At 38.8% G+C, this 10,762-nt stretch overlaps 1 protein-coding gene and 1 pseudogene across 1 annotated transcript in view; one reads left to right on the forward strand and one right to left on the reverse strand.

Annotated features, from left to right (window-relative positions):
* The window catches only part of JADE3 (jade family PHD finger 3), a gene marked incomplete at its 5' end in the record, with an annotated part of 102,659 nt that overhangs the window by 37,543 nt on the left and 54,354 nt on the right, over nucleotides 1-10,762 (forward strand). The window lies entirely within an intron of this gene.
* Nucleotides 5,058-6,163, reverse strand: LOC100952036 (annotated as a pseudogene).

Consider the following 10,762-nt stretch of genomic DNA (forward strand, 5'->3'; position numbering starts at 1 on the left):
GAGTCTCCTGCCTAAGCCTCCCAAGTAGCTGGGACCACAGGCACCCGCCACAACACCTGGCTGTCATTGTTTGGCGGCCCCAGGCTGGATTTGAACCCGCTACCTTAGGTGTATGTGGCTGGTGCCTTAGCCACTTGAGCCACAGGCACCAAGCCCAAATAGTAGGTTTTTAATAAACATTTATTATTACAAGGAAATCATAACAAAAGAAAGCAAGGACATATTATATATAGGTAAGAAAAACAAAGATAGGAATAGGAGCCAGGCATGGTGGCTCACACCTGTAATTCTGACACTCTGGGAGACCAAGGCAGATGGATTGCCTGAGCTCAGGAATTCAAGACCAGCCTGTGTAAGAGCAGAGCAAGACCCTGTCTCTACTAAAAATGGAAAAACTCTCTGGGCATTGTGGCAGGTACCTGTAGTCCCAGCTACTGAAGAGGCTGAGGCAAGAGGATCACTTGAGTCCAAGAGTTTGAGGTTGTTGTGAGCTATGACACCACAGCACTCTACCCAAGGCAACAGATTGAGAATCTGTTGCAAAAAGAAAAATGGTGAATAGGAGGGAAAGAGCATAAAAACAAGGATGATTAAGGAAAAACAGCAGATAGGAGCAGGTCAACCTCTCATTTTCATCTCTTGTCTTTCTTATACTAAAAGTAAAGATTTTTTCACTTTCTCAAGCACCTGTTAGAGTTTAACATACGTAAACATATTTTATAACTAATAAGAGTTTTTTTAATCAAAATAGGCAAGTAGAAGTTAGAGGAATTTCACTAAGTTCCTCAGTGAGGTCAAGTTCCAAATTTGTCACGTGACCACTGTTGGCTTTTATAAATATGCAGCCTTTTTCAGATTTTTTTTTATTGTTTCAGGTTAATTGAGGGTACAAAAAATTAGGTTACATTATTTGCATTTGTTAAGTAAAGCCCCTCTTATAATTGTATCCTGCCCCCACCTTTTCAGATTTTCAAAAATTGAGATGTAATTCACCTATAAAAAATTTTTTTTTACCATATACCATAACATTCACCCTTTTTAATTGTACTGTGTTTCTTAGTATATTGACAAAGCCATACAATCTGCTATGTAATTCCAGAATATTTTTATCACCCCAGAAAGAAGTCCTGCATCTGTTAGTATTTACTAATCACTTTCAACTTCCCCATCTATTTTCTCACAGCTCTGGACTCTAGGAGACCAATATCAAGATGCTGTCAGGGTTGGTTTCTGGTGAGGCCTCTCTTCCTGATACATAAACAGCCACCTTGTCACTATGTCCTCACGTGGCCTTTCCTCTGTGCATGCATGTGGTGGCAGGGGAAATCCCTGATGTCTCTTCTAATAAGGACACCAGCCCTTTGGGATAAAGACCCCATTTTTATGACCTCACTTAACTTTTATTACCTCCTTATAGACCCTCTCCTTAAATATAGTCATATTGTGGGTTAGTACTTCAACATATGAATTTGAGAAGAGCCAATTCAGTGCATAACAACCACTAATCTACTTTCCATTTCTATGTATCTGCCCATTCTGGACATTTCATATATATGGAACCATACCACCAGTGTGTAGCCTTTTGAATCTGACTTCCTTTGCATAGCATAATGTTTCAGAAGTTTATTCCTGTTGCATATAATCAGTATTTCATTACACTTTATAGCCAAATATTCTATTATGGATATACCACTTTTTGTTAATCCATTCATTAGTTGAACATCTGGGTTGTTTCTATGTTTCAGCTATTATGAATAATCCTGCTCTGAACACTCTCATAGAGGTATTTGAGTGGACATGTGTTTTCATTTCTCTTGGATACATATGGAGATACAGAATTGTTGGGTCATATGGTAACTGTTATATCTTTAACAGTTTGAGGAACTGTCAGACTTTTTAATAGCATCTGCAGTATTTTATATTCCTATCAGAAATATATGAGGGTTCCATTTTCTCCATATCCTCACCAGTACTTGTTATTATCTTTTTGTTATAGCCATCTTACTAAATATAAAGTGTATCTCATTTTGATTTGCATTTGCCTAATGAATAATGGTAAGTGTCTTTTCTTTGTGTGCTTATTAGCCATTTATATATTTTTTTGAAGAGAGCTTTTCTACTTTATTACAAAGAGAAGTCTTTATGTAATCAGAAAATACAAAATTGATCTTTTTTTCTCTTCCTATGAAATGCTTCTGTTCAGCCAGAGTGAATTGAAGTGTCTCAGTTCACTTCTTTTAAGTCTCATCACATTTACTTGAGTAGGTATGCCCTTGGCTGCTGAAAATCTGACTGAGGAAAAATTCAAACCATATTTTTTTCATCTCTGAAACATAGAACAACAATCATGAGCACAGAAGAAGACTTCTGTGATCAAATGTGGAGAGTTTTCCCACACACACCAAGCAGCAGACACTAGTTTGGTGTCCTTTCATTCGATTCCAGCACTATCTACCTGGAGATAGCATCAGATCCCACAGGGTGAAGGCTCAGTCCCCAAAACTGCTTGCCCTCCAGAATTTCTGACTGACTGGCTTCAAGTTGAGGTTCCCACAACTCCCTCTTTGTGTTTGATTAATTAACTGGAGCAGCTCACAAAACTCACTTATGTTTACTGGTATGTTATAAAGGATATTACAAAGAATACATGTGAAGAGATGTGTAGGGCAAAGTATAAGGGAAGTAGTGTGAAGCTTCCATGCCCTGCCCAGGCATGTCACCCTCCAGGAACCCTGACATGTTCAGATATCTGAAACTCTATCGTCTTGGGTTTTTATGGAGACTTCATTACCTTCATTACATCGACGTAATTGATTAAACCTTTGGCCAGTCATAATCAACTTAACCTTCATACTCTTTTTCCTCCCTGGAGGATGAAAATGGAGATAAAAGTCCCACCCCTCTAATTCTGCCTCAGTCTACCCATGACCAGACCCATCCTGAAACTATCAAGTCAATGTTAGCATATAAAAAGTTGGCACTTTGGAGATTTCCAGGATTTTAGAAGTTGTGTGCCATGAAGCAGGATAAAGAACAAATATACCAGGGGTGCCAAAAAAATGTATATACATCTTAAGCGATGTTATCTATGTATTACTTTTTGAAGTTAAATTGAATTATAGTAGCAATGTGGCATTAATCAAATGCATGCCAGCATCACCATGAGAGAGGCTGGACAGTCAGAGGAAATAGCAAAAGCACAATTGCCATTGGAAGCACAAGACCATTTTGAAGTGATATTTGAAATTCAAGAACATTGTGGAAATACAATGACAATGGAGATGTGAGTATGCAACAGAACCTCTAACGTGCCTAACAATTGCATGCATTGGTGTTAAGTTTGAGACACATGGTACCATATGTGATGTGCATGAGAAGATCTGGGAGGACTCACACAGCAACAAGTCCTGCTGCTTCTGCTATAGTGTTGGAACATCTTATACACTTTGCCATAGAAGTCTGCCAAACAATATGTATGTGAGATAGGAGTTAGCAGAACAAGCATACAATGCATTCTTAAAACAGCAAAATGGAAAGTTTTCACCCCAACATTACTACATGTACCAAGATGTGAGAGCTTACCTTGATGAGAATTCGCCATGACAATGGATATGATGTTTACTTCTACCTTTATGGGACCTTAAAGGACATGATGTACTGTAGAAAACCACCTACACTGGCAGCACTTCAGGAAGAAATTGAAACAGCATGCACAGCCATACAAGTGGACACTAGTCAACGCTGCAGTAGTTTGCAGTAATAAGAACTGTTTGGACACTGATGGTAACCACTTTGAGCACCTCTTATAATTTCAGAAGTCAAACATGACTTGTATTCAACTTTTGTTATCAGTATATATTGAGTATTATAAATTTAATAGTTTTTTTCCTTTCTTAGAATATATATGCACATCTTTGGTAACCCTGTAAATTTCACAGTAGCACACTGACTTTTAGTGAATAGGGCAACAGAATTGCCTGACCAACAATGTTCTAGAACAGGTGTCCTCAAACTACAGCCCACAGGCCACATGCAGCTCACCTAGGACATTTATCCACCTGCTGGGTGTTTTTGCCACCGCTGCCTGTCCTGCTTAGCAGCCTACTCGTCCTGGGGCCCACAGTCCAGCCCTCCAGCGGTCTGAGGGACAGTGAATTGGCCCCCTGTTTAAAAAGTTCGAGGACCCCTGTTCTAGAATGTCCCATTTTTATATACTGTATCCATGCACACCTATGTCTATCTTTAGAGAAATTATTCAGATCCCTTGCCCATTTTAAAAATTGAACTTTTTATTGTTGAGTTGTAAGAGTTCTTCACATATTCTGGATACAAGTCTCTTATGAGAAATAAGACTTGCATACTTTTTTTTTTTTTTTGCAGTTTTTGGCCAGGGCCAGGTTTGAACCCACCACCTCCAATATATGGGACCAGCACCCTACTCCTTTGAGCCACATGTGCCACCCTATTGTTTTTTTTTTTGAGACAGTCTCACTATGTCACCCTCAGTAGAATGCTATGGTGTCACAGCTCACAGCAACCTCAAACTTTTGGGCTAAAGCGATTCCCTTGCCTCAACCTCCCACGTAGCTGGGACTACAGGTGCCCAGCACAATGCCCAGCTATTTTGTTGTTGTTGTTGTTGTTGTTGTTGTTGTTGTTGCAGTCGTTTAGCTGGCCCAGGCCAGGTTCAAACCCACCACCCTCAGTGTATGTGGCTGGTGCCATAACCACTGTGCTATGGCTACTGAGCCAACTTGAAAATGTTTTCTCCTAGTCTATTTATTTTCACATTCCTGATGTGTTCTTTGAGGCAAAAATGTTTTTAATTTTGATGAAGTCCAGTTTATCTAGTTTTTTCTTTGGTTTGAAATTTTGTCCTTTTGGTGTCATATCTAAGAAACATCTAAGAAACATTCCTAAACAAAAGTCATGAAGTTTTGAACCTGTATTTTCTTCTAAGAATTTTATAGTTTTAGCTCTTACAATTAAGTCTTTGATCCATATGGACTAATTTTTTTTTATCTATTAGCCATTTAATTAGGTTCTTTTTAAGAAATTTAAAACACCATTTTATGAAGATAAGCTCCATTTGTCAGGGCAAACACAAATCGCAGGTAGCCTTGGAGCTGAGTAATAGCCTTGATTTTCGGTAAATTTTTTTTTTTTTTTGAGACAGAGCCTCAAGCTGTCCCCCTGGGTAGAGTGCTATGGCTTCACTACTCACAGCAACCTCCAACTCCTGGGCTCAAGCGAGTCTCCTGCCTCAGCCTCCCAAGTAGCTGGGACCACAGGCGCCTGCCACAACACCCGGCTATTTTTTGGTTGCAGCCATTATTGTTTGGCGGGCCTGGGCTGGATTTGAACCCGCCACCTTAGGTGTATGTGGCTGGCGCCCAAGCCACTTGAGCCACAGGCACCGAGCCGATTTTCAGTAAAATTTGTGAGTCCACAGCTTTTTGATCAACCTTTCACTGTTCTGTTTCCCGTATTTCTCTTTTTCTGTGGTGAAGATCTCACCTTCCTAGTGTCTGGGCTTCCAGAGCTGCTTCTTGAAATAAGCATCAGTAAGATGCTTTGGGATTTTAACATTACTGATGTCAATTTTTGTGATGGTGGCGATGACAAATTTCTGGTGTGCCCTTCATAAAGGAACTCGATTGAGGGACAGAGGTCCAGTCACAAGTAGCAAGCCACTGCCCAGTTGCTTTAGGAAAACCACTCTCTTGCCTCTGTGGTTCTCAGTGAGGAGAATTAGAACAGTCCCAGGTGTGATGCTAGATCGCAGTTTTCTCACATGCTGACTAAGTGGTTTTTTGCCATGGCTCAATAGCTTTCGAGGCACATCTTCAGTGGGATAGTATCTAGGCATTTTATGAAGTTTAACCACCTGAGTACCACCATTCTTGTCCCCATCAACTGGTTTTGTAACAGTGGCAAGGACCTTCGCCGCCTTCTTCTTTTCAATCTTGGATTTAGCTGCTGTGTATTTCCTCTTATACATTGCCTTTCTGGAATACATGGCAGATCGGGAATATCTGCCTATTCCTCTGACCAGAACAGGATTTCAGCTGCAGTGGGGCATCCCTTTCTTGGCCTTAGGCTTCTTCTTTTTAACAGGTTTCTTCTCTTTAGAAACCGGCTTTTCAACTTTTTCACCCGCCATCTTGCAAGACGGGAAAGAGCCATATGGGCTAATTTTTAATGACAGTATGTACAGTATTAGGAGTTCAATTTCATTCTTTTACATGTGGATATTTAATTGTCCCAGAACCACTCATTGAGTCAGCTTCCTTTCTGAAAGTGGTAAATAGTATATCCCAAACCTTACCTACCTTGATCCATGTATTCTTTATAAACCAGGCTGCTATGGAAAATAGTTTTTGAATCAGCAAGAAATTCTAATTCTATATTTTGTTTTTTTGTTTTTATTATTTTTTATTAAATCATAACTTTGTACATTGATGCATTTATGGGGCTCAGGGTACTGCTTCAATATACAATGTGAAATGCTTACATTGAACTAAGTAACACATCCATCACAATTATACTCACTTCTTAATAGTTTTGAAATGTACCATTGCATCATGCACATTAGGTGAGGTCCCTCCAAGTACCCTCCCTCCTCCTATACCCCCCTCCCCTCCCCTCTCTCTCCTCTTCCCTTCTACTTGCTGGACTATAGTTATGTTTTGCCATTCATATGAGTGTATAGGTGATTATATATTGATTTCATAGTAGTATTGAGTACATTGGATACTTTTTTTTCCATTCTTGAGATACTTTACTAAAAAGAATATGTTCCAGCTCCATCCAGGTAAACATAAAAGAGGTAAAATCTCTATCTTTTTATGGCTGCATAGTATTCCATGGTGTACATATACCACAATTTGTTAATTCATTCATGAGTCGATGGGCACTTGGGCTATTTCCATGTCTTGGCTATTATGAATTAGGCTGCAATAAACATTCTGGTGCAAATGTCTTTGTTGTAAAATAATTTTTGATCATCTGGGTATATACCTAGTAGAGGAATTGCAAGATCAAGCAGTAGGTCTACTTTTAGTTCCTTGAGCGTTCTCCAAACTTCTTTCCAAGAAAGTCATATTAGCTTGCATTTCCACCAGCAGTGTAGAAGCGTTCCCTTCTCTCTGCATTCATGCCAACATGTGTAGTTTTGGGATTTTGTGATGTGGGCTAATCTTACTGGAGTTAGATGATATCTCAAAGTGGTTTTGATTTCCATTTCTCTGATAATTAAGGATGATGAGCATTTTTTCATGTGTTTGTAAGCCATGTACCTGTCTCCATCCAAGAAGTTTCTGTTCAAGTCTCTTGCCCACACAGAAATGGGGTTATTTATTCTTTTCTTATTGATTAGCTTGAGTTCTCTGTAGATTCTAGTTATCAGACCTTTGTCGGAAGCATAACCTGCAAAAATCTTCTCCCATTCTAAAGGTTGTCTGTTTGCTTTATTTACTGTCCTCTTAGTTGTGCAAAAGCTTTTTACTTTGATCACATCCCAGTAATGTATTTTTGGTGTTGCTTCAATTGCCCAGGGGGTCCTCCTCATAAAATATTCTCCCAGGCCAATTTCTTCAAGTGTTTTCCCTGCACTCTCTTCTCGTATTTTGTAGTTTTATGTCTTCAGTTTAAATCTTTTATCCAGTGAGAATCAATTTTTGTTAATATTGAAAGGTGGGGGTCCAGTTTCAGTCTTTTATAGGTCCCCAGCCAGTTCACCCAGCACCATTTGTTAAATAGGGATTCTTTTTGATAGGCTTGTCAAAGATCAAATGATGATAAGTAGCTGGGTTCATTTCTTGGTTCTCTTTTCTGTTCCATAAATCTACCTGTTTTTCTGCCAGTACCATGCTGTTTTGATCACTATAGCTTTATAGTATAGCCTAGAGTCTGGTAATGTGATACCTCCTGATTTGTTCTTATTTCTGAGTAATGTATGTATTTGCTATTCGAGGTTCTTGTGATTCCATATAAAATGGAGTACTATTTTTTCAAGTTCTTTAAAGTATGACAATGGTGGTTTATTAGGGATCGCATTAAATCTGTAGATTGCTTTGAGTAGTATGGACATTTTAACAATGTTGATTCTTCCCAGTCATGAGCATGGTATGGTTTTCCATTTGTTAACATCTTCAGCTATTTTTTTTCTCAAGAGTTTCGTAGTTCTCTTTATAGAGATCTTTCATGTCCTCTGTTAGATAAATTCTCAGATATTTCATCTTCTTTGGCACTATTATAAAAGGATTAGAGTCCTTGACTATATTTTCAGCTTGACTATTGTTGGTATATATAAAAGCTACTGACTCTTAAGTATTGATTTTGTATCCTCAGATGCTGCTGTATTCCTTGATCACTTCTAAGAGTTTTGAAGTTGAGTCCCTGGGATTTTCCAGGTATAGGATCATACCATCAACGAAGAGTGAGAGTTTGATCTCCTCTGACCCTATTTGGATACCCTTGATTGCCTTCTCTTGCCTGATTGCAATGGCTAAGACTCCTGTTACTATGTTGAATAGCAGTGGAGACAGTGGACATCCTTGCCTTGTTCCTGACCTGAGTGGAATGTTTTCAATTTTACACCATTCAATATGATATTGGCTGTGGGTTTACTGTAGATGGCCTCTAGCAGTTTAAGAAATATCCCTTCTATTCCTATTTTCTTAACTGTTCTGATTATGAAGGGATGCTGGATATTATCAAAGGCTTTTTCTGTGTCAATTGAGAGAATCATATAGTCTTTGTTTTTTATTTTATTGATGTGATGTATTATATTTATAGGCTTGTGTATGTTGAACCAACCCTGTAACCCTGGAGTAAAACCAACTTGATCATGGTGTATAATTTTTTTGATGTGTTGTTGAATTCTGTTTGTTAAGATCTTATTGAATATTTTTGCATCAATATTCATTAATGATACTGGTCTGTAATTTTCTTTCTTTGTTGGATCCTTTCCTTGTTTGGGTATCAGGGTGATAATTTGCTTCATAGAATGTGTTGGGAAGTATTCCTTCTTTTTCTGTGCTTTGGAAAAGGTTGTATAATATAGGTACTAGTTCCTCTTAAAAGGTTTCTTTTTTTTTTTGAGACGGAGCCTCAAGCTATCCCCCTGGGTAGAGTACCATGGCATCATGCTCACAGCAACCTCTAACTCCTAGGCTCAAGCGAGTCTCCTGCCTCAGCCTCCCAAGCAGCTGGGACTACAGGCGCCCCGCCACAACGCCTGGCCATTTTTTGGGTTGCAGCCATTATTGTTGTTTGGCGGGCCCGGGCTGGGGATTCGAACCCACCACCTTAGGTGTATGTGGCTGGCACCTTAGCCGCTTGAGCCACAGGCGCCGAGCCACCTCTTGAAAGGTTTGATAGAATTTGAATGTGAAGCCAGATGGTCCTGGACTTTTCTTTTTGGGGAGATTTTGTATTGTTGATGGTATTTCAGTGATCGATACAGGTCTATTCAAGATTTCTAATTCTTCCTGTTTGAGTGTAGGAAGGTGGCGTGCTTCCAGGTATTAGTCCATTTCCTTCAGATTTTCATATTTCTGGGAATAGAGATTTTCATAGTAATCATTGAGGATTTTTTGAATTTCTGAAGTGTCGTTATTCTCCTTTATCATTTCTGATAGATGATATTAGAGATTTTACTTTTCTATTTCTGGTTAGGTTGGCCAAAGGTTTATCAATTTTGTTAATCTTTTCAAAGAACCAACTTTTGTTTCATTGATCTTCTGAATGATTTTTTTCAATTTCATTTAATTCTGCCCTAATTTTGGTTATTTATTTTCTTCTGCTGGGTTGGGGTTGGAATGTTCTTCCTTTTCCAATTGTTTGAGATGATTCATCAAGTTGTTGACTTCCTCTCTTTCCGTTTTCTTGATGAAGGCTTCCAGTGGTATAAATTTCCCTCTTAGGGCTGCTTTTACAGTATCCCACAGGATTTGATCATTTGTGTCTTCAGTTTCATTTTGTTCCAAAAATTTGGTGATCTGCTTCTTAATCTTGTCTTTGACCCAGCTATCATTCAGCCTAAGATTATTTAGTTTCCATGACTTTGTTTGAGTATGAATATTCTTGTTGCTGTTGAGTTCAACTTTTATTCCATGGTGATCTGAGAAGATACAAGGAATAATTTCTACACTTTTAAATTTGCTGAGGTTAGACTTGTGTCCTAGGATATGATCTATTTTGGAGGATGACCCATGGGCTAATGAGAAGAATGTATATTCAGCCTTATTAGGGTGAAATGTTCTATAGAGGTCTGTAACATCCATTTGCTATAGAGTCAGGTTTAAGTCTAATATTTCTTTGTGTAGTTTCTTCTTGGAAGAGCTATCCAAAACTGTCAAGGGGGTGTTAAAATCTCCAACTGTTATAGTGCAGGAAGATATCAAGTTGTTCATATCCATTAGGGTCTGCGTTATGAATTGAAGAGCATTCTGGTAGGGTGCATAAATGTTAATTATCAAAATCTCTTCATGTTAAGTGTTTCCCTTGACAAATATGTAGTGACCTTCCTTATCTTTCTTTATCTTTGTTGGTTTAAAGCCAATTGTATCTGCTACTAAAATTGCAACCCCTGCTTTTTTCTGATTTCCATTTGCCTGTATTTTGCAAATCCATCTCTTATTTTTTGGTTTTTGTTTTTTTTGAGGCAGAGCCTCAAGCTGTCCCCCTGGGTAGAGTACCATGGCATCACAGCTCACAGCAACCTCCAACTCCTGGGCTCAAGCGAGTCTCCTACCTC

Source organism: Otolemur garnettii, unplaced genomic scaffold, assembly GCF_000181295.1.
Source record: "Otolemur garnettii isolate 467f Iridium unplaced genomic scaffold, OtoGar3 scaffold00153, whole genome shotgun sequence".
Classification (NCBI taxonomy): domain Eukaryota; kingdom Metazoa; phylum Chordata; class Mammalia; order Primates; family Galagidae; genus Otolemur; species Otolemur garnettii.